The 21,423-nt window shown below is 36.1% G+C and overlaps 1 pseudogene; it reads right to left on the bottom strand.

Moving 5' to 3' along the window:
- Window positions 1-1,068: 1,068 nt before the first annotated feature.
- On the bottom strand, window positions 1,069-1,359 carry LOC122732147 (annotated as a pseudogene).
- Window positions 1,360-21,423: the final 20,064 nt, after the last annotated feature.

Genomic DNA, 21,423 nt, shown 5'->3' with positions numbered 1-21,423 from the left:
AAGACTGAAATGACTTGCAAGAGGTAACAGGCAAGTTAGTGGTAGAGTTAGGACTAAAATTGAAATCTCTGAACTCTGTTGCTCTTTTTTTTTTTTTTTTGTAAAAGCCAACCTTTGTCCTGGACAACTCTCTTCTTGGGCAAATGCTAATCCTTGAGAAATGAGTTTCTCTCTGGATAATGCTCAACCCTGAATCACTATTAAGTACTCTCTGCTTCCATATCCCCTGAGTACTGCTGAAGGAATTCTTGAAATGGTGTTGTTTGTTTCCACTACAGATCATATGATCTAACCTCCACAGGACTCTCACTATAGCACCAAAATCCCTTTATCTCTTAGTCACTTATTATCATTTTCCCCAGAGGAGCAGTGGGTTTAAATCTTGGGCTTACTGACTGTGTTACATTCCCCATTTTGAGCTTCAGTTTCATTACATGCAAACTGGAGTTGATGGTATCCTGCCTTCCTATGAAATTATTATGCAGAAAGAACTTAAAGTGATATGCAAATGTGAGTAGTCTTATTATAATTTCAGAGTAATGTGGTCAGGAGGGGATACTGAAGAACAGGTCAACTGAGGACCAGTTGAAGGAAGTAGAGATATTCATACTGGAGAATAAAAGACATATGTATGGTCCTTTCTTCTTTCCTTCCTTCCTGCAGGTAGAATCAGTTCATTTTTTAACTTTTATTTTAAGAGCATTCATTGTATTCTCTACTAAGCCTTTGAATTTTGAGGACAAAATTAAATTTACCTCTTCCCCAACTCACAGAAGTATAAGTACAATGTGCATTGTGAAGCAGTTATGAAGAGCTAGAAGAACTGTAACCAAGTGTTAACTGACCAAAGAGAAAAATTTCTGCTATTTTTTAGGGAAAAAAGAAAAAGAAAGTAGGGAGGGATAGTGGCTTTGGATTGAACATGACAAAGATCTTTTAATACATTCGACCTTGGCTAGATTGTAACAAAATGGAAACAGGACTTCTATGATACAAAGCTCCCACTATAGCATACTGTACATATCTCTTCCAACCTCTTTCTCTGTCACTCTAAGGCTGCCACTTGAATTACTTTTTGGCTTCTTGGGTCTGCTGATGGTTAAGCACTTAGATATTATCTTTGATCTAATCTTTTTTGTAGGGTTGGTATGTCTGAGTGTTTGATTGGTGATTAAGATCTGCCAGATCATTAATGAAATCTGGTTGATGTTATATGTGATGGAGGGATTGTTGGTATTCATTTTCTTTATATGTTCTTCATACATTTTACAAACTCCTTCCATGTGTTTATTCACCAATTCATAATCAGCATGTTTGGTCTTCTGTGCTTTTGGTGGGTTGTACTAACAGAATAGTGTGATATCATGTTGAGTTCTACCATACACACACACATGATTATATTCTCTACTAAGCCTTTGAGTTTCGAAGACAAAACTAAAATGTTTTATTGATGCCCTTTCATTTTTATATCACTGTTCCTTCTGAAGACTCCCCAGTAGAATCTGCCCTTGTTACACATGAGTACACTCAAATAAAACAGATAACTATTTATTTATTTATTGGCTATATCTCAAAAAGTATGCCTTATTTCTCATTTATTTTTTGGTGAACCACCTGTTGGCAAAAGGACGAAGTATTGATTCATCATTAGTCCAGTTATGACTGGACAGTGCATTAATTAGAGCTTAGAAGTCTGTGTTCTTTTCCTGTACATTATTGCAGTCATCATAGGAATAGTTTGTTTGGTCCTGCTTATTTCTCTCTTTAGCAGTTCACTCATGTCTTAAGTTTCCTTCAGTTCTTTTTTTATGTTTTTTTTTTATTTTTTCCTTCAGTTCTTAATGTTTTTCATTTCTTATGGAAAAATAATATTCCATCTTTTTTCAATGTATATGTTCTGCTTCTCTCTTTCTTGGCCAGTTTTGATATATCTATCTGTCATGGTTCTAGGGTATGATGCTGGTTATTCTTATGGGGTTTTTTGTTTGTTTTTACTTTATTCTTCTACTGGCTCAAATCTCCCCTGGCTGTGTTCCTTCTATTTCATAGAGCTAGTGACTAGTGTTCCAGTTACATTTAACCACTTAATATCAATTGTTTTTTAGGAAGGGATACTTACTTCAAAGATAGCAAGAATGAATACGCAAACACTTCCTTTCAACATTTTAGGAATATAATCCGCCCAGCGCTATACCAATCAGTGGGGTGTAATGATTGGAATGGGTCATGGATTAGGTTTGAAATTTAGCTCAATTTCTGTATAGCATGGATCTAATCAAGTTTAGGTCCAATGGAGGCATTGCTTCTAGATGATTTTTCCATTTTTCTAGGGCATCAATGCTGGGCTAGTTAGAATCCAACTCTAAGATTCCTGTAATGTGTCCCTCATTCAGATTAGAAACTCCTGCATTCTCTTCACCTAGTGTGGTAAAAACTATTTGTGGTAAAGATTAATATTGAAAGTTTTAGCTGAATCATTTGGGAAGGGCCACACCTGACCCACCCTGAGATTACGTATGCTACTGAGAAGGTGGAACACAACTGGAAAGGAGGGAACTTCTGGTAGGAGGAGCGTGTTCTAGGAATTCTCTGTCTTTCGGCCTGGTGAAGAGTCTCTGGTGGCGCTTGGCTTGGTGGTGGCTTGTTGCGTGGTCTGTCTTGGGCATGCTGGTTCTCAGTCTGGCTGGCAGTTCAGGGTTGGTGAGTTAATGATGGAAATAGGCTAAGCTTAGAGTTAAGACTATCTATCTGGGGGCAGCTAGGTGGCGCAGTGGATAGAGCACCGGCCCTGGATTCAGGCGGACCTGAGTTCAAATCCGGCCTCAGACACTTAACACTTACTAGCTGTGTGACCCTGGGCAAGTCACTTAACCCCAATTGCCTCACTAAAAAAAAAAAAAAAAGACTATCTATCTGTATTTCTACTTCCTTATTTCCTTAATTGGTTTCACCTTTGTGGTCTAACTAATTCCTAAGCAATAAAACCTGATCCTTTATGAACTAAAGCTCAGAGGCTCCTCTTCTTATTGGCCTGGGAGGAATATATAAAAAGGAAAGTTCAAAGGGGAAATTAAACCTAAAAGAGTCTCTCATATTTCCGGGACCCCAATATTAAGGTGTCACCCTAATACGCTCCGTATATCAAATTTTGGCCTTCACACTAGAATGGGGAAAATGATCGAATATCAAGGAGGCCCTGTTTCTCAGGGGCCATCTTCCCCTTACTAAACAGTCTTTCTATGAGATGTCACATCATCATAGTGTAGCTGAAGACAATGAAAGAAAGAGCATCCAATAGGTGACTGAAGCTAGGGCATTTTTGAAGATTTCAACAGTTCTAGCTACACAGGCAACAGAAAAAAAGGCTCCTCCCATTCATATAGCAGGAAAACCAGAATCAGTTATAGAATACCCATGCAAATTCCATTGTCTTCATCATTCAAGGGTATTTTCCCTATATACCATCATGAATTTAGTTCCCTAAGCAACATTTCTGTGAATATACTAATTAGAGCAAATTACTAGGGTCTACACTTGCTCCCAAACTCTACTACAATGTTCATACGAGACTTGGATTAGATGACCTCTAAGAGCTCTTCCAGGTCTACATCTCATACTGTTAGGCATTACATTGACATACCAGATGTGAGAAATTAATTATTTCTCTTTTATATTTAATAGATAACTATTGTATTAGGATCAAAGTTTTTCTCCTTGTCTACTTCCTCATGCAGAAACCAACCAGCATGGGAAATCTATCTTAGAGATTTACCCAGGGCAAGATCTAATCAGACAGCAAAAGAAATTTTAAGTTTGGTTTAATGGATATATTTATTCATTCTCATTGTGTTTGCTCAGGCAGGTCTGGGAAGGGTTGATTCTCTCTCTTGTCTTTCAGATTGATTCAAATTTCAAAAATTGATGTCTCTTTGACCAAGATTTGGGTGACCCAAGTCACACACCCCAAGACCTTCATTGTAATATAGCCCAGCTTCTCATTGTAATATCCATTCTCTCATTAATTGTTAACTAATCAGGGTTGATATACCCTGGTCATATCACCTACTCTTTGAAGCATAGATAAACTGTGAACCAACTGCCATGGTTATCTTTTGTCTAAAAGAGTTACCAAATGACCACCTTTTATTAATAAACATATTGGCCTTATTAATAAAATGAGTTGAGACACTATGTCTCTCAGAACTTTTTTGTTATCACACAGACATCAGTGGGTAGTTAGCACCCTTTGGGACAAAGTAACACTCCCCTTGTGTCTTTGTGCTGAGACTTACTTAGCAGAGTCATATTGGTTTTAGCCAAAACCTCCAACCAACTTTTATAGCAGTTAAGTAGAACCTGATGACCACAAAGTTTAATCTTTGGTGAGACTGCCAAAGAATAGCAAATTTTATTTGAAAAAATAACTTGAATCGATAACTGACCTTCAGAATAAATTTTGGCATTGTTCTTAAATAGTTTTCTGGCTGACTTGTGGGAAAATCATATCAGTTTCTATTCTAAGTTAATTTGACTTTAAGTGTTAGAATAATGTTTAAATATGTACTTTTTGCCATGCTTGGTGAGAAGTAAAATAATTTCCTACTCCAGTGGTTGCCACTGGCAATGGCTTATTAGACTATATTGCATAATAAAGTGTCTTCCACAAAATGAAATTTCACAGTAGTCCTGACAACTTTATTATATTTGTGAAGGAAATTATAATGCAGTACATAGGGCTGGAAAGGAACTCACAGATTATCCAGAAGAATTTCCTCATTTTATAGATCAAGAAAATGAGACTCAGAGAATGACTTACCCAAGAGCACACAGATTTAAAAAAAATAGTGAGATTCAGCAAAGCAATTTCATAAAGAGATGTACTGTAAAAATATAATTAGAAAAAGTTTAAGCTGAAAGGGATCTTAGAGACCATCTTACTCAACCCCCTCATTTGACAGATGAAGAAGCTGAAGCACAGAGAGACTGGCCCTCTCTACGTGTAATCCTCTTTTCTTTTATTTTTTTTTTGACAGGGCAATGAGGGGTAAGTGACTTGCCCAGGGTCACACAGCTAGTAAGTGTCAAGTGTCTGAGACTGGATTTGAACTCAGGTCCTCCTGAATCCAGGGCTGGTGCTTTATCCACCATGCTACCTAGCTGTCTCCTCTACATGTAATTCTGACAGCTGCCACCTTTTGGTAAAATGGTAAATGAGTCATAAATATGCTGTCTTCCCAAGTATGGTCAGTAGTTAAACAACACCTTCCATTTATTGTATAAAGCATGTTACAGTTTATAAAAAACACTTTCTTTAAGATGACTACAAATAGTATAAATATTTTTGTTTCTGTTTTATATAGATGATGAAGCTGACACTTAGAGAAGTGACTTGACCAGTTCAGTTCCTGGTACTTCAAAATAGGGACTAGTTAAAAAGATAAAAACTAAAGTCCCTCCCTCAAGGAGCTACTCTACTCTAGAAATAAAATTTTAATGACTTTTTTTTTAAAAAGGAATTTATTAAGTACCTATTTTGTACCAGATATTGTGCTAGATACTGGGACACAAATATAAAAGTAAAAATACCTTCCCTCAAGAAGCTCTCATTTTAATTTGTTGTTGTTGTTATTCAGTTGTGTCCAATTCTCTTCATGACCTCATTTGGGGTATTCTTCCAAATGTTGAACCCTTTAATGTAGAAATGATAGGAATCTGATTATTGTTCTCAGAGTAAGAACTGGAGAAGGTTATGAATATGGTGGCTGGGCATATGGCCAAATACCTGAATAGTTCCTGGTTTCCTGGAGAGTGGCTAGATTGGATGGAAATCATGGCTTATTATTAGCTAGGTATAGTTGGTTAGGGAAGTTTGTATTTGATCTCCAGGGTAGCATTCCAAAACTGAGTGGATTAACTACCTTGGGGTGTTAGCATGATCTCTTGGAGATCAGGGTTTGGGTTTTACATAAATAAGCAAATATAGGGCCATCTGAAGAGGGAGAACCTTTTCCTTCTGAATAGAAATAGGATGCTACAGGAAAAAAAAGGAAGCTAAGTGGTAGAATGGATAGAGTGCTGGGCCTGGACTCAGGAAAACCTGAATATAACTCTAACCTCAGAGCAGAAACTTACTAGCCATATTACCATGAGCAACTCACTTAGGCCTTTTTGCCTCGGTTTCCTCATCTGTAAAATGAGCTGTAGAAAGAAATAGCAAACCACTTCAGGATCTTTGCCAAGAAAACCCCAAATGGAGTCAAGAGTTTGATACAACTGAAACAACTAAACAACAACAATCTGTTGTATTCATCTACTTAAACATTATAAAGTCCAGCAACTTGGGGGACAGAGATTGAGAAAGGTTATGAGTAAGAGATTCATATGAGTTGAATATTGGTATGAATCTTAGGAGGCAAAAGTGTAGAAGGAATGGATTACAAGCATGGAAGGAGGCTATCTGAAAACTGAGGCAAGAGGTGACATACAAAGTTAAAGGAATAGCAAGCAATTTTTTTTGATGAACACAGAACATAAAAAATGGAGAAGGGCTAGAGTGATAGATTGGGGCCAGATTATAGAGCAATTTAGAATCAATGTTAAAGAATTCATATTTTGGGACAGCTAGGTGGCTCAGTGGATAAAGCACCAACTCTGGATTCAGGAGGACCTGAGTTCAAATCTGGCCTCATACACTTGACGCTTACTAGCTGTGTGACCCTGAGCAAGTCGCTTAACCCCGATTGCCTCACACACAAAAAAAGAATTCATATTTTATCCTAGATACAATAGGGAGCCACTGAAAGCTGTTTGAGCAGGGCAATAGTGATATAATAGAATTTAAGAAGGGAATTTTGACATCTATGTGCAAGAATGATTGAGGAAGGAAGAGAATAGAAGCAGACAGAACAATTGGTAAGCTATTGCAATAGTCCAGGTAAGAGATCATAAGGCCCTGAACTAGGGTATTGGCTATGAATGGAAAGAAGAGGGAAGATACAAAGAATGACCATGTCACATGGCTAGGAAGTGCTAGAGCGGAAATTTGAATACTAGGTTTCAGATCCTTAATTTGGTCTTTTTGATACTATGTCAAACCATCAAATTCTACTTAAACTTTTACTGAGTTCTTGCTATTTGCAAAGGAATGTTTTAGGTGCTGGAGATAAAAATTCAAAATTAGAAGTCTTTACCTTCAAGGAGCATGCAAACTTACCTGGGGATAGAGGGAGAATAGAACATGTACATGGATACGTTTAATGATACAAAGTAGGTAACAAAGGGAGGAAATGAAAATAGTCAAAATATTATAGAAACATTTGAAAAGATAGAAATAGCAACTTGAGAAAATGGGCAGGTGTGGGGCAGGGGGAGAGATCAAAGGAGGCTGAAAGGCAGATAATCATAAAAGGCAGATGTAAAGAGGAATGTAGTGTCTGTGAGTACAAGGTGAGATTTGGAATGGCATATTTGGGAAACTTTTAGATTGGCTGAAAGACAGAGGATATGAAGGAAAATAGTGTGAAATTAGGATGGATATATAGACTACAAATGGTCTTAAATGCAAGCTAAGGAGTTTGCATTTGATATTGAAGGCAATAATAGGATGGCACTGAAGATCTTTGGACAAAGGGGTAACATAATCAAATTTGTTCCTTATTTTGGCAGTTAGGTGAAGGATAGATTGAAGAGGATTAGAAGGAAGCCAGTTAGGAAGCTATTTATATAGTGTAGGTGAGAGGTGATGAGGACCTAAGAAAATGTAGTATTCACATGAGTGAAGAAAAAAAATAGAGATGTGAGAAATGATGCAATAGGATTTGGCACCTGATTGGATATGGAAAGTGACTAGAATCATTTGCATGACTAGGAGGATGCTGGTGCCATCAACATAAAGTAGGAAACAAAAACCATATGCTTTCCATTTTGAATGTTTATTTTCTATAATAATAACAATAACAACTAGCATTTATAGTGTACCTACTATGTGCTGGGCTAAATGCTTTACAAATATCATTTCATCTGATCTTCAGAATACCTCTGGGTAGTAGGGTGCTATTATTATCTCCACTTTTTACAACTGCGGAAACTGAGACAAAGGTTAAGGTGACTTGACCAAGGTCACACAGCTAGTAAGTGTCTAAGGTTGGATTTTAACTCAGATCGTCCCAACTCTAGATCTAGCACTCTATCCACTGTGCCACCTATATGCCTTAAATACAAGATATATAAATATAACACTTTATTAAAATAATGTTATGACTATAGTTAAGTGGAAAGAGTACAGTATCTTGGGGTCAAAATAACTGGTTTGGGGTTGTGGTTGAAGTAATCATGAGGAAGCCAGTCACCCTTCTTTTGTTTTTGTTCAGTTGTTTCAGCTGTGTCCGACCTTCCATGATCCCATTTGGAGTTTATTTGGCCAAGATGCTGGAGTGGCTCGCCATCTCCTTCTCCAACTCATTTTGCCTTTCTGGCCCTATCTATTTAATGGGAACAATAATATTTGCCCTACCCATCCCATTGAATAATTGTGAGTATCAAATGAGATAATATATAAAACCTCAAAGTTGTATGAATGAAATCTATTATTATACAATATTAGATTATCTTTTGAATGACTGCATTAAATATTAATTGCCTCAATTTACGTATAGTCTGGAGAAAATATCCTTTCAAGACCTGATGACCAGTTTAAAGTGCTATTTAACTAAACATCTGGCAACCTTCCAGACATTTGATTTTAAACCATATTGGCTTAAAGTTTAAAAAATCCTTAATTATGTATCCCCTTAGGTAACCACTAATGATTTATTATCTCTTCCCCTCCCACTCCATCTAACCATTATTTATTTATCCCTCTTAGTACTGCCACATATGATGCATTATAAAGAGGCCTAGTCTTAGAACACTAGAATTACAGTGTTACATTTTAATACTTGTATTATCTACCTTACTGGGTTATTGTGAAGATTCAAGGAGAGAAAATCTTTGAAGCAAAGGCAATGAGTGCTATGTCAATATCAGTGCTTATAATGATCTACTTACCCTCATCAGAGCTAACCTTAGACCTGTACCTAGATCTGCTGACTCTGAGACTAGATCTGGCACTTACCACCATGGGGACTTGGTTGCAGGATGATCTGATTGGTCATAATGGGCTCACGATTGCTGCTGCTTCCTTGGACCCAGTTCTTCTGGGCAATGATGACTACTTTTTGCATTTATGCCATATGATCCACCTCTGAGAGAACCATGGCATTTTTGCTTTTTGCCCTTGGGGTCCTTGAAAGGATTTTGAAATGTAATATACATAAAGGTCTCCCTTCTGTTACTCACTAGTGTTTCCATCTTTTCATGTTCTCCAGATGGCTTAAATTTTGGGGGGGGGGCAGGCAATGGGGGTTAAGCGACTTGCCCAAGGTCACACAGCTAGTAAGTGTCAAGTGTCTGAGGCCAGATTTGAACTCAGGTACTCCTGAATCCAGGGCCGGTGCTTTAACCACTGCACCATCTAGCTGCCCCAGAATGGGTTAAATTTTAAGTTCTTTATTTCATATCTTTCAATTTATGAACACAATTGAAATATCTTTCATTTAAATTTGAACCTTACTTGTGATTTCATTGATATAGGGAATAACCTGTGAGGAAACTTCTGGGCGGGTACTGAGTGGTTAAATGATTTTTCCTGAGTCCCAAATATATGACATAGACGAAATTCGAGCTCAAGTCTTCTTGCCTCCAAGGGCAAGGGTTATAGGGGAAAATTCTACTTATTTAATTTCTCAGACTTTATTTTTTTCTTTTTGCAGGGCAATGAGTGTTGAGTGACTTGCCCAGGGTCACACAGCTAGTGTGTCAAGTGTCTGAGGCCAGATTTGAACTCAGGTCCTCCTGAATCCAGGACCAGTGCTTTATCCACTGTGCTACCTAGCTGCCCCAAATCTCTCAAACTTTAAATTTAATTTCATGAATTTGAAAAAAAGGAATTGCAAAATAGAAGGGATCTAAAATGCATCTCATTTTACAGATGAGGTGATTGAAGTTCAGAGAGTTAGTGACCTGACCAATATTGCAGTTTATTAAGTAACACAGGCAATAAACACCATATGTCATCCCAAGAGAAAATAGGAAATAGTACTAAGTAGTTGTAGCCTAATGATTTAATAAATTTTGTATGGAGGTTAAAAGGAGTCATTTATTAAGTATCTACTAGGTGTCGGGCACTGTAGTAAGTGATGGACATTCAAATATAAGGACTGAAACAGTGCCTACTTTCAAAGAGGTTATATTGTTTCATTTATATCTATATCTATTATCTATTATCTATATCTATACCTATACCTATATCTAATCTCTGTCTCTGTCTCTATCTCTATCTTTATCTCTATCTCTATTCAATGTTTAGAAAGTCCATCCCTTACAACCAACTCTCAGATTATAGATTTAGAGTTGGAAGGGTCTTTAAAGACTGTTGACCATAACCCTTTCATTTTACAGATGAGAAAATAGGCTGACAGAAATCACATACCTTGCTCTGGGTCATATACCTGGTAATGTCTGGGCCAGTATTTGAACTTGGGTCTTAAACCCAAGACTGGCACTCAATCCACTGCATCACCCAAGATGTTAGTTACTGAAAAAATATGGAAGTCAAGAAAATATTGTCGAAATTATTTTAAAATGGGGAAATCATTATTATACAATGTTATATTGAGAAAACTGATAGATACTAAGCCATTACAAAAATGATTTAAGGTACTTGTTCTGGGTATATTGACAATATTTTAGGCAAAATGGGATACTATGCTTCAATAGTTAGAAACAGAAGAAATTAAAATGGTGATTTTTGACAATGTTAAGGGGAAAGTATAGGTTTACTTCTGAGTTTTTTCTTATAAAATAATAATCAGTGTGTACACATCTCTGAGTTGAGGTACCAAATTTTCTACCTAGAGGATAATCCTTTAATGTCAAACTTCACTTCTGGCAATAGCCCATGCAGCAACCTAATCATTACTAAGTAGAAATAGAAAGTCTGCTCCCTATCCATTTTGTGCTCCATTACAGTAAAGCACAATTGCATTTGGTATTGATGACTCCCTGGGCCTAAGTAAATGTGCATGCACAACTTGTTTTCGCCCAATTTGCTGAGAATCAAATGAAAAATACATGGCTGTTTCTCCCACAATGACCTCTCTACAAACATTAGAACTACTTCTTCCTTGCAGCCTTTAGCATTTGTCTTCCATTATATTTTTGGAGAAGAAAATATGAGTGGGTTGGTTGTAGCCATGGAAATTTTGTTGCAAAAGGAATTGTCAATATCAGACTCAAAGAAAGCACAGTAACTTTTTTTCCTTTGTCAAAATATTCACTGCCCAGGGCAGCTAGGTGGCTCAGTGGATAGAGCACCGGCCCTGGAGTCAGGAGTACCTGAGTTAAAATCCGGCCTCAGACACTTAACACTTACTAGCTGTGTGACCCTGGGCAAGTCACTTGACCCCAATTGCCTCACTTAAAAAAAATATTCACTGCCCACAGGAATGAGTAAAAGATTAAAAAGACACATTTAATTTAATTGAACTAGAAAAATAATAACAAAATTAATTTGGAAGAATATCAAAGGAATTAATGAAAAAAATGTAAAGGAAAGAGGTCTAGATGTACCAGATCTTAAACTGTATTATATTGTAGCAATTTTCAAAACTATTGGGTGCTGGCTAAGAAATAGAATGGTGGATCAGTGGAATAGAATAGATACACAATATGCAGTAATAAATGATTATATTAACATTATGTTTCATAAATATGAAGATGTAATCTTTTTTATAAGAATTCACTATTTGCTAAAAATCCAGAAAACTGGAAAGCAGTATAGCAGGAACTAGGTATAGAACATTATTTTATACTCCTTACCAAGACAAGGTCAAAATGAAGCCATGTCCCAGAAAAAAGAGAAGATATAAGTAAATTAGAGGAACATTTTACTTATCAGATTTATGGTTGAGAAGAATTTATGGAGAAATAAGAGATAGAAAGCATTGTGAGATATAAAATGGGTAAATTTGATATATTAAAAAGCTTTTGTACAAATAAAACTATTGTAGCTGATATTAGAAGGAAATCAGAAAATCAGCAGGGGGAAGGCAGGGGAATTTATTAAGACAATTTCTCAAATAAAGGTTTCATATCTCAAATATATAGAAAGAACCTAGTCAAATTTACAAGAATATGAGTCATTCCCCAATTGATAAATGAATGAAAAAATAGGAACAGGCAGTTTTTGGAAGAAGAAATCAAAGCTATGTAAAGTCATGAAAAAAATGCTCTAAATTAGTCTTTTTTCAATCTTAATGGTATTTTATTAAAGATAGTTTTCAGCATTTGTTTTTATAAGATTTTGAGTTTCAGTTTTTTCTCCCTCCCTTCATCCCTCCTCCCCAAGATGGAAAGCAATCTGATATAGGTTATATATGTACAATCACATTAAACATATTTCCACATCTAAATTATTCTTGAGAGAGAAATGCAAGTTAATAATACTTTGAGGTACTGTCTCATGCCTATCACATTGGTTAACATGATAGAATGGGAAAATCACAATTGTTAGAGGGGATATCAAAGAATTGATACACTAAAACACTGTTGGTGGAATTGTGAACTAATCAGCCATTTTGGAGAACACTTTGGAATTATGCCCAAAGAGTTATAAAACTGTATATACCCTTTGACCCAGCAGTACCACTCTTTGGTCTGTTTCCTGAGGTGATAAGGGCAAAAGGAAAATAACCTATATGTTCTAAAATATTTATATTAGCTCTCTTTGTGGTGGCAAACAAACAAACAAACAAAAAACAAAACCTGGGAAGTGAGGGGAATTCCATCATTTGGAGAATGGCTGAACAAGTTGTGGTGTATTATTATGATAGAACACTATTGTATTATAAGAAACAATGAGCAGGTTTGTTTTATTTTTTCCAATTACATGTAAAGATAGTTTTTAACATTCATTTTTGTAAGATTTTGAGTTCCAAATTTTTTCCCTCCCTCCCTTCCTTTCCCCCAACACCAAGCAACATAAAATAGGTTATACATGTACAGTCACGTTAAACATATTTTCAAATTAGTCATATTGTAAAAGAAGAATCAGAAAAAAGGGGAAAGCTATGAGAAAGAAAAAGCAAAAAACAAAAAAAAGTGGAAAAAAGTATGCTTCTATATGCATTCAGACTCCATGATTCTTTCTCTGGATATGGATAGCATTTTCCATCATGAGTCTTGGAATTCTCTTAGATCATTGTATGAGCAGGTTGATATTAGTAAAACATGGAAAGAATTGTGTGAAATAATGCAGAGTAAAATGAGCAGAACAAGAGAACATTGTATACAGTAGCAGCAATTTTTTTCAAAGAGTAACTATGATTGACTAAAACTATTCTGAGTATATGAAGATTCAAATCAACCACTCTCCCACTCCAGAGAAAGAACTGATATATGGAACTATGTACTGTGTGGTTCCACACATATGAAATGTTGGCCTTCTCTAATGTGGAGCTGGGATGGAGGAAAACAACTAGAAACTCAAAAGGTAACAAAAATTAAAAAGGAAATGTAGATTTGCATTGAACTACATGGAAAGATGTAGTATGACACAATAATGGATAATAAATTTCAGGTCATAATATCTAAATCCCTAAATGGTAGTTAATTAGAAATTAACATTTTGTGAACACCAAAAGCACACAGAATCTATGATTCACTTGACAAACCCTTAATTTTAACAGATAAGAGTCCTATGGTTCTATGATGAGATAACTTCTACAAACTGACAACAACCATCTATAGATGTGCTCAGAATTTCTAATAACCAGATAAATGTCAATTAAAATAACTCTGAGGTATAAACTTATACTTACCAAATTGGTAAAGATGGAATAAGCTAGACAAATTGTAATGTGTGGAGGAGTATCAGAAAACTATGCCCAGTGCATAGCCTGGCCCCTAGAATACAATAGGCACTTAATGCTTGTTGATTGGTTGATGCTTTGTCCCATATTTCCTTAATAGTATTTTAGATACACAATATTTGAAGAAGATATTTTTACATGGTAAAATATAAATATCATTTTTAATGAAGTGTGAACTTCAACCATTTATATGATCTTCATTTCAGTCTTGCCCTGATGCTCTGGATTATCTGTAAAGTTCCTCAATAATGGATGCTTACATCTGTAGTGGCATTCGAACTCCTTCCACTTTATCTGTGTTGGTGGAGATGTGAATTGGTAGGATCATTTCAGAAAATACTTTCAAATATACAGGAAAAATAGCAAAATTTTTCATACCCATCAGTTTCACTATTAAGTTTATAGCAGAAGGAGGTTATTGACAACAAGAAAAGACCATCCTGCATTAAAATATTCATAGAAGACCTATTTGTAATAGGAAAAAGTTGGAAATAAGTCATGTGCCTAAAATGGAGAATTGGTTAAACAAATTATGCTGTATGAATGTAATGGGACATTGCCTAACCATAAGGAATGGCAGATAATAGAAATTCAAGGAAATAGGGGAAAACTTGTTAAAGGATGCAGAGAGAACAAAGTAGGAACAAAAGAATAAGACAGACAATTGCTCCAACTCCATAATTGAAGACAACTTTAAGTGGCAACAAAATTCAGATAAAGAAATTGCACAGTGTTGGTATGAACTTTTAAGGTATATCATCAGTCTTTTCTTTTTAGCAAATGGAAAATAACTCAGGTGAAGACGTCTATGTATTATCAATCATAGCCATTCTTCTATGTTGTTTTTTCTTAACTGCTTGGAGTGAGAGGGAGATTATACATTAGTGGGATTCGGTTGTCAGTGTCAGTTGGAGTTTTATATGATGTGCTGAAACAAAATTTATCAATTACAAAGATTAAGTTCACCATATTTTAGGTTATAGCACTCATCCTCCTCTTCCCTGGCACAGTGGGAGAGATGAGCCTGTAGTGTACCCTCTGCAGGATGGAACAGATAAGTGGTAGAGTTGGGATTTGAACCCAGGAATTCTGGCTCTACAACTAGATTGTACAGTTGATAAAGTGCTGGGCCTGGAGTCAGGAAGACTCGAATTTGCTCTAAGGCACTTACAAGCTGTGTGACCCTGGATAAGTCACTTAACTATTTTCCTCAGTTTCCTCACCTGTAAAATGATCTGGAGGAGGAAATGGAAAAACCACTCATATATTTGCCAAGAAAACCCCACATTTGATCACAAAGAATTGGATAGAACTAAAAATGCCTTAACAAAAACAATTTTGACATGGTAAACCCCAAGAATCATAGATCTATAGTAGGAAGGCTCCTTCAGAGAACATCTTAACAATCACCTCCATTTTACAGATGAAGAAACTAAGGCCTAAAGAGTAGAAATAACTCCATGTCACATAAGTAATAAATGGTGGAAACAGTATCTAAATCCAAGTCTTCTTATTACAAATTTACCACTATTTCCTTGTACTAAAATTCTGTGCCTATATATTTACTTATGTTAATGTCCATGTCTAGTAACCTGAGAGTTAATGCACTATCTTAGTTACAACATTTTTCAAGGGAATAGTGCACCTGATTCAAGTTGTGAAAATGGTTATATTTGTGATATTTTCTATAGGAGCCTTTGATAACTCATTTGAACATGTAGAATTTGATTTATTCCTAAATAAATACCTATTCATCATGGAGAGTGAAATTTTCTGGATTTAAAAGTGTGTACAGGGGCAGCTAGGTAGCACAGTGGATAGAGCACAAGCCCTGGAGTCAGGAGGACCTGAGTTCAAATCCGGCCTCAGACACTTGACACTTACTAGCTGGGTGACCCTGGGCAAGTCACTTAACCACAATTGCCTCACCAAAAAACAAAACAAAAAACAACAACAACAAAAACTAAAAGTGCGTCCATTTATAAAAGCAACATTAAAAGTTTTCCTCATTGTGCTCTTGTATGTTGTACTTAGGGAGTTGCTTGCTGACCTATGATGTAATGTATGTTCTTTAAGAGCACAGATTATTTAATTTTTTGACTTTTATACCCAGTGAATAGCCTGGTACCTCAAACAGAGTAGGCAATTAATGCTTGTTGATTGGTTTATGCTTTGTCTCAAATCTCCTTTGGAAAGCCTTAGAATTTTTCCTCTTTCTTTGATGCTCTGGATTATTTCTAAAGTTGTTCAATGTTGCATATTTGTATATATGGTAATTTTGGGACTTTCTCCACTTTGTAGATAACATCCTGTCTATAACTTAATGTCTTATCAAATTGCCTGAGTCCCAGAGAAGTTAAGTGATGAATCACACAGCTAGTAGGTTTCAGAGGCAAATTTTGAATGCATATATTCTTAATTCTAAGTCTGGGACTCTACCATTCCACTAAATAAGGACACTTAATAGGGCACAGAAAGTCTCAAAAGAAAATTCTTTATTGCTAAGGAATGAAATTCTTTCAAGAAGAGAATCTCTTTTCCCCTAGGTGGCACAGTTCTAGGTCTGGGGTCAGGAAGACCTAGTTCAAATCCAGAGTCAGACACTTACTAGCTATCTGATACTGGGCAAATGAATTAACTTCAGTTTGAATTAGTTTCTTCAACTGAAAAATGAGGATCATAATAGCACCTACCTCTCAGGATTCTTGGAAGGATCAAATGAAATAATATTTGTAGAGCACTTAGTATATGCTTAATAAATCCTTCCTTCTGGTTAAAGCACCGGCCCTGGATTCAGGAGTACCTGAGTTCAAATCCGGCCTCAGACGCTTGACAATTATGAGCTATGTGACCCTGGGCAAGTCACTTAACCCCCGTTGCCTGCAAAAACAAAAAAAAATACAAAACAAAACAAAAAAATAAATCCTTCCTTCTTTCCTTTCCTCTTTTTTTACAAAAAAGTAGACTTGTTATGGAATTTATATTCTTCTTAGGCATGACCAAGAAGGGATGAGACTAAAGATGGAATATGACCAGAGTATTTATAATGTTTGAGATTCTATTTTCTCTCTAGTTGGTCAGCCAAATAATACTTTTCTAGGAAGAGTTTTCTCTTTGTTCCCTTGTATTTCAGTAGAATAGTACTTCTCTCCCAAATGTTTTTGTTTTGTTTATTTATTTATTTATGGTATATTTTGAAGTCCAAGTTGTCTCCACCCCTCTCATAGTCCTCCATTACAGAACGCCAACATTTTATTATCATCCATCCATCATCTATCTAATCTATCTATCTATCTTTATATCAGTAGATGTATATTATAATTACATATATTGACCCTTTCTCTGGAGGTGGATAGCAGTTTCCTTCCTAAGTCCTTTGTAGTTAATTTGAATGCATTATTTAACTCAAGTCGTTCCATGATTTTCTAAAATCAACCTGCTTGTTATTTTTTTACAACGCAGTAGTATTCTATCACAATCATATATATAATCATATAACTTGTTCAGTTATTCCCCAATTGGTGGGCATCTACTCACTTTCTAATTCTTTGCTCCATAAAGAGAGTTAATATAAATATTTTAGAACATATAGGTTCTTTTCCTTTTTCCTTGACCACCTTGGGAAACAGACCAAATAGTTAGTATTGCTGGGTCAAAAGTGTATTCGCAATTTTAGAACTCTTTGGGCATAATTCCAAATTGCTCTCCAAAATGGTTGGATTACTTCAGAATTCCACCAACAGTGCATTAGTGTACCAGTTTTTCCACATTTTTTCCAACATTTGCTATTTTCCCCTTCTATAATTTTAGCCAGTCTGAGAGATGTGAAATGGTACCTCAAAGTTGCTTTAATTTGCATTTCTCTAATCAAAAATAATTTAGAACATAAAATTCCCCCTGTCATTTTCTGCTTTCCTTCTCATCTTGCCTACCTTAATTTTATTTGTACAAGACTTTTTAAATTTAATGTAATCAAAATTATTCATTTTATATCCTGTAATACTCTCTATCTCTTATTCATACATTCTTCTCTTTTCTATAAATCTGATAGGCAATGTTTCACTTAAATTATTAAATTCATTGGCATTTAATTGGGCAAAATAATTCCTAATAATTGCTTTAATTTCATCTTCATTAGTGAAGTATTTTCCCTCCTCATTTTTATACTAAGTAATTTTATGTTCTTTTCTACAAAACAATATTAACCCATGGTTTATCTACTTTATTGGGTTTTTCTTAAAATGAACTCCTAGTTTTTAATCTATTAATTCAATAGCCTTCTTATATTCAATACAGGAAGCCTTTACCAATTCCTCTTAATTCTAGTGCCTTCCCTCTGTTAATTATTTTCAATTCATCTTGTATATAGGTTGTTTGTACATAGTTGTTTTTATATTTCCTCACCATTAGATTGTGAGCTCCTTAATAGCAAAGACTATAGTTTGCTTTTCTTTGTATTCCCTGTGCTTAGTGTAGTGTCTGGCAACCAGTAGGTGCTGATAAGTGTTTATTGACTGACTTAGAGAAAGATGCCCTTGTGGTTTGGGCACATAAAAACCAGCAAAAGAAGCTGGAAATCACAGAGAGAGATCTGGCCATTCACTGAAATCATCAGCCTCAGGACTATCTTTCTTGAAGCTTCAAAGAAAAACTGAGTCTGCACCTCTATTTCTAGAGGTGTTAATTTGGAGTGGCTTGGGTTCTAAACTGCTTTGATTGGGTGGAGTTAAAAAATGGACCCTACAATTAAGGAATGTGTGCATACTGTTTTTTGTTACTTTAATAGTTGTTTCTGTCCTGATTAGGTGTTGACTGTTTCAATGCTATGCTTTGTTAACATTGTGAGCAACCTGAAAACCAAGGCCCCAGTTAGCTGAAGAAGTTATTGGTTTGGGGCTAGGTAGAGGCAAATGAGTCATTATAAGTAAACGTAACCAGATCTCCAAAGTCCATTTTTATGGGATTAGTGGAGATGAGTAAATCAATGTCCTACTGGTGTAAGGGGTGGGCAGAGTTGGTAAAAGGTGAGAGAAGAAAGATACTGTGTTGTCAGTCTCTTAAGTTTCTTCTGGGTTCTACCTTTGAAAGAGAAGTTGGGTGATGCCAGCTTCTTTACAAGTCACTGAAAGGAGAGAAAAGCTCTGGGAAGAAGCTAAAGTGAGAGGAGCTAGCAGTGACTATCATATCCTTATTCATAGCTTGCTACACTAGCATCTTTGGGAAACTTTTCCTTAGTGAGATATGAGACCCTCTTTTGGTTGAACTGAGCTAACTCACTTCCAAAGGAAGCATTCAAATGCATACATGTATGCATGTATATACACATGTGAATGTATAAATGGATATATGATGAAATATAATGTATTACACACATATATGATCATATATAATATGATTATATATGCATGTGTATATATACATTATATGTGTGTGTATATACACACAAATATATATTTTCTCAGATTTCTGTTTTATTGACTTGGATAAATGGATCTTCTTGCTATTTGCTATGTATATTCATTGTGATAAGGGAGTCAAGTCTTGGATAAAGCTTGAGGTTGCCTTTCCTCATTAAAGAATAGTGACCAAGAATTTGGCTTGAACCTTAAAGTTCCATTCCCTAGATCAATAACATTTAAGGGATCCAATAGATATTATTCTTGCCCATGACCCTCTATCACTGAGGAAAGCAGAGTGGCCAACCCTTGGGCTCACCCTTCAGCTTCCCTTTTAAAAGGGTGGGAAGGGGCAGCTAGGTGGCACAGTAGATAAAGTACTGGTCCTGGATTCAGGAGGACCTGAGTTCAAATCTGGCCTCATACACTTAACAGTTACTAGCTGTGTGACCCTGGGCAAGTCAATTAACCCTCATTGCCCCACAACATTTTTTTTAATTTAAAAAATAAAATAAAAAGGGTGGGAGAAGAGATGCAAGAAATATCTCTTCTTGGCTGTTTGGGAGCCATACATGGTACTCCTTATTACATAAATTGCTATGAAAATTCCTTGTGTTCTCAGAGGCAGCATGGCATAGTGGATAGATAACTGTCTTAGGAGTTAGAAACTTCCTTTAACATGTACTAGCTGTGTGATCTTGGGGAAATTACTTAACATATTAGTGCAACTCTTCATTGTCTAGTATGTACCAGACCCTGAACTAAGTTCTGGGAATATGAAGAAAGACAAAAGACAATCCCTGCCTCAAGAAGTTCATGATCTAATGAAGGAGGCTACATGGAAGTAAATCTGTACAAATAAGCAATATGTAGGACAAGTTTGAAATAATTCATAAGAGGAAGGCATTGGAATTATGAGGGAATTAGAACAGGGGGAATGTTAGCAGGGACATGAAGGAAGCCAGTGAAGCCAGGAGGTGGAGATGAGCATGGGAAGTATTCTCTCAATGGTGGAAAGCTGGTGGAAGGGCAAGGCTTCAGGAGATGGAATGTCTTATTTGAGGAACAGCAAGGAGGCCACTGTCACTGGATCAAGAACAAGGCAGGGTACATGGAAAGTATAAGAAACCTGGAAAGTTAGGGGTGGGAGAACAGGTTATACAGGACTTTTAAATGGAAAATAGAATCATATATTTGATATTGGAAATGATGGAAAGCCACTGGAGTTTACTGAATAAGGTGGTAGATCACTTTGATAGGGTGAACTGAAATGGGGAGAGACTTGTGGCACACAGACTGAGCATTAGGCTACTGTAATAGTCCAAGTGTGAGATATTAAGGGCCTGTATCAAGGTAATAGCAGTGTCAGAAGAGAGAAGGAACATATTCAGGGGATGATTTGAAGGTAAAATTGACAAGCCTTGGCAACAGAGTGGATATTGGGATGAAAGAGGAGTAAGAATAAAGGAAAACATCCGGATTGCAAGCCTGTGGGACTGGGAAAATGGTGGTGCACTAAACAGTAATGTGGAAGTTTAGAAGGGGAAAGTTTGGAGAGGAAAGATAATAACTTCAGATTTGGACATCTTGGATTTCAGATATCTATAGGGCATTAATTTTGAAATGTCTAATAGACTGTTGGTTAAATGAGACTGAAGGTTAACAAAGAGGTTAAGGCAAGATAAGTAGAGTTGAGATTCATCCAAATAGATGATAATTGAATCCATGGAAGCTAATGAAATTACAAAGTGAAATAATATAGCAGGAGAAAAGGGCTCATGATAGAGTCCTGGGTTAGGGGGAAAGATCTGGTTGAGGATTCAGAAAAGTACAGTGAGAAGGAGTAGGAAGAGAGGTAATGAGGAAAACCAGGAAAAAAAAGTAGTATCATGAAAACCTAAAGAGAAGAGAGCAATAAAGAGAAAAGGGTGGTTTACAATGTCGAAGGATACAGAGAGGTCAAGTAGGATAAGGATTGAGAAAAGGCTACTAGATTTGGCAATTAAGAGATAGTATGTTTGGAGAGAGTGTGGTTGAATTATGAGTTTGGAAGCTAGATT

Source organism: Dromiciops gliroides, chromosome 6 (assembly GCF_019393635.1).
Source record: "Dromiciops gliroides isolate mDroGli1 chromosome 6, mDroGli1.pri, whole genome shotgun sequence".
Taxonomy (NCBI): Eukaryota; Metazoa; Chordata; class Mammalia; order Microbiotheria; family Microbiotheriidae; genus Dromiciops; species Dromiciops gliroides.
The sequence above is the reverse complement of the archived record's forward strand: the minus strand, read 5'-3'. Positions and strand labels throughout refer to the sequence as shown.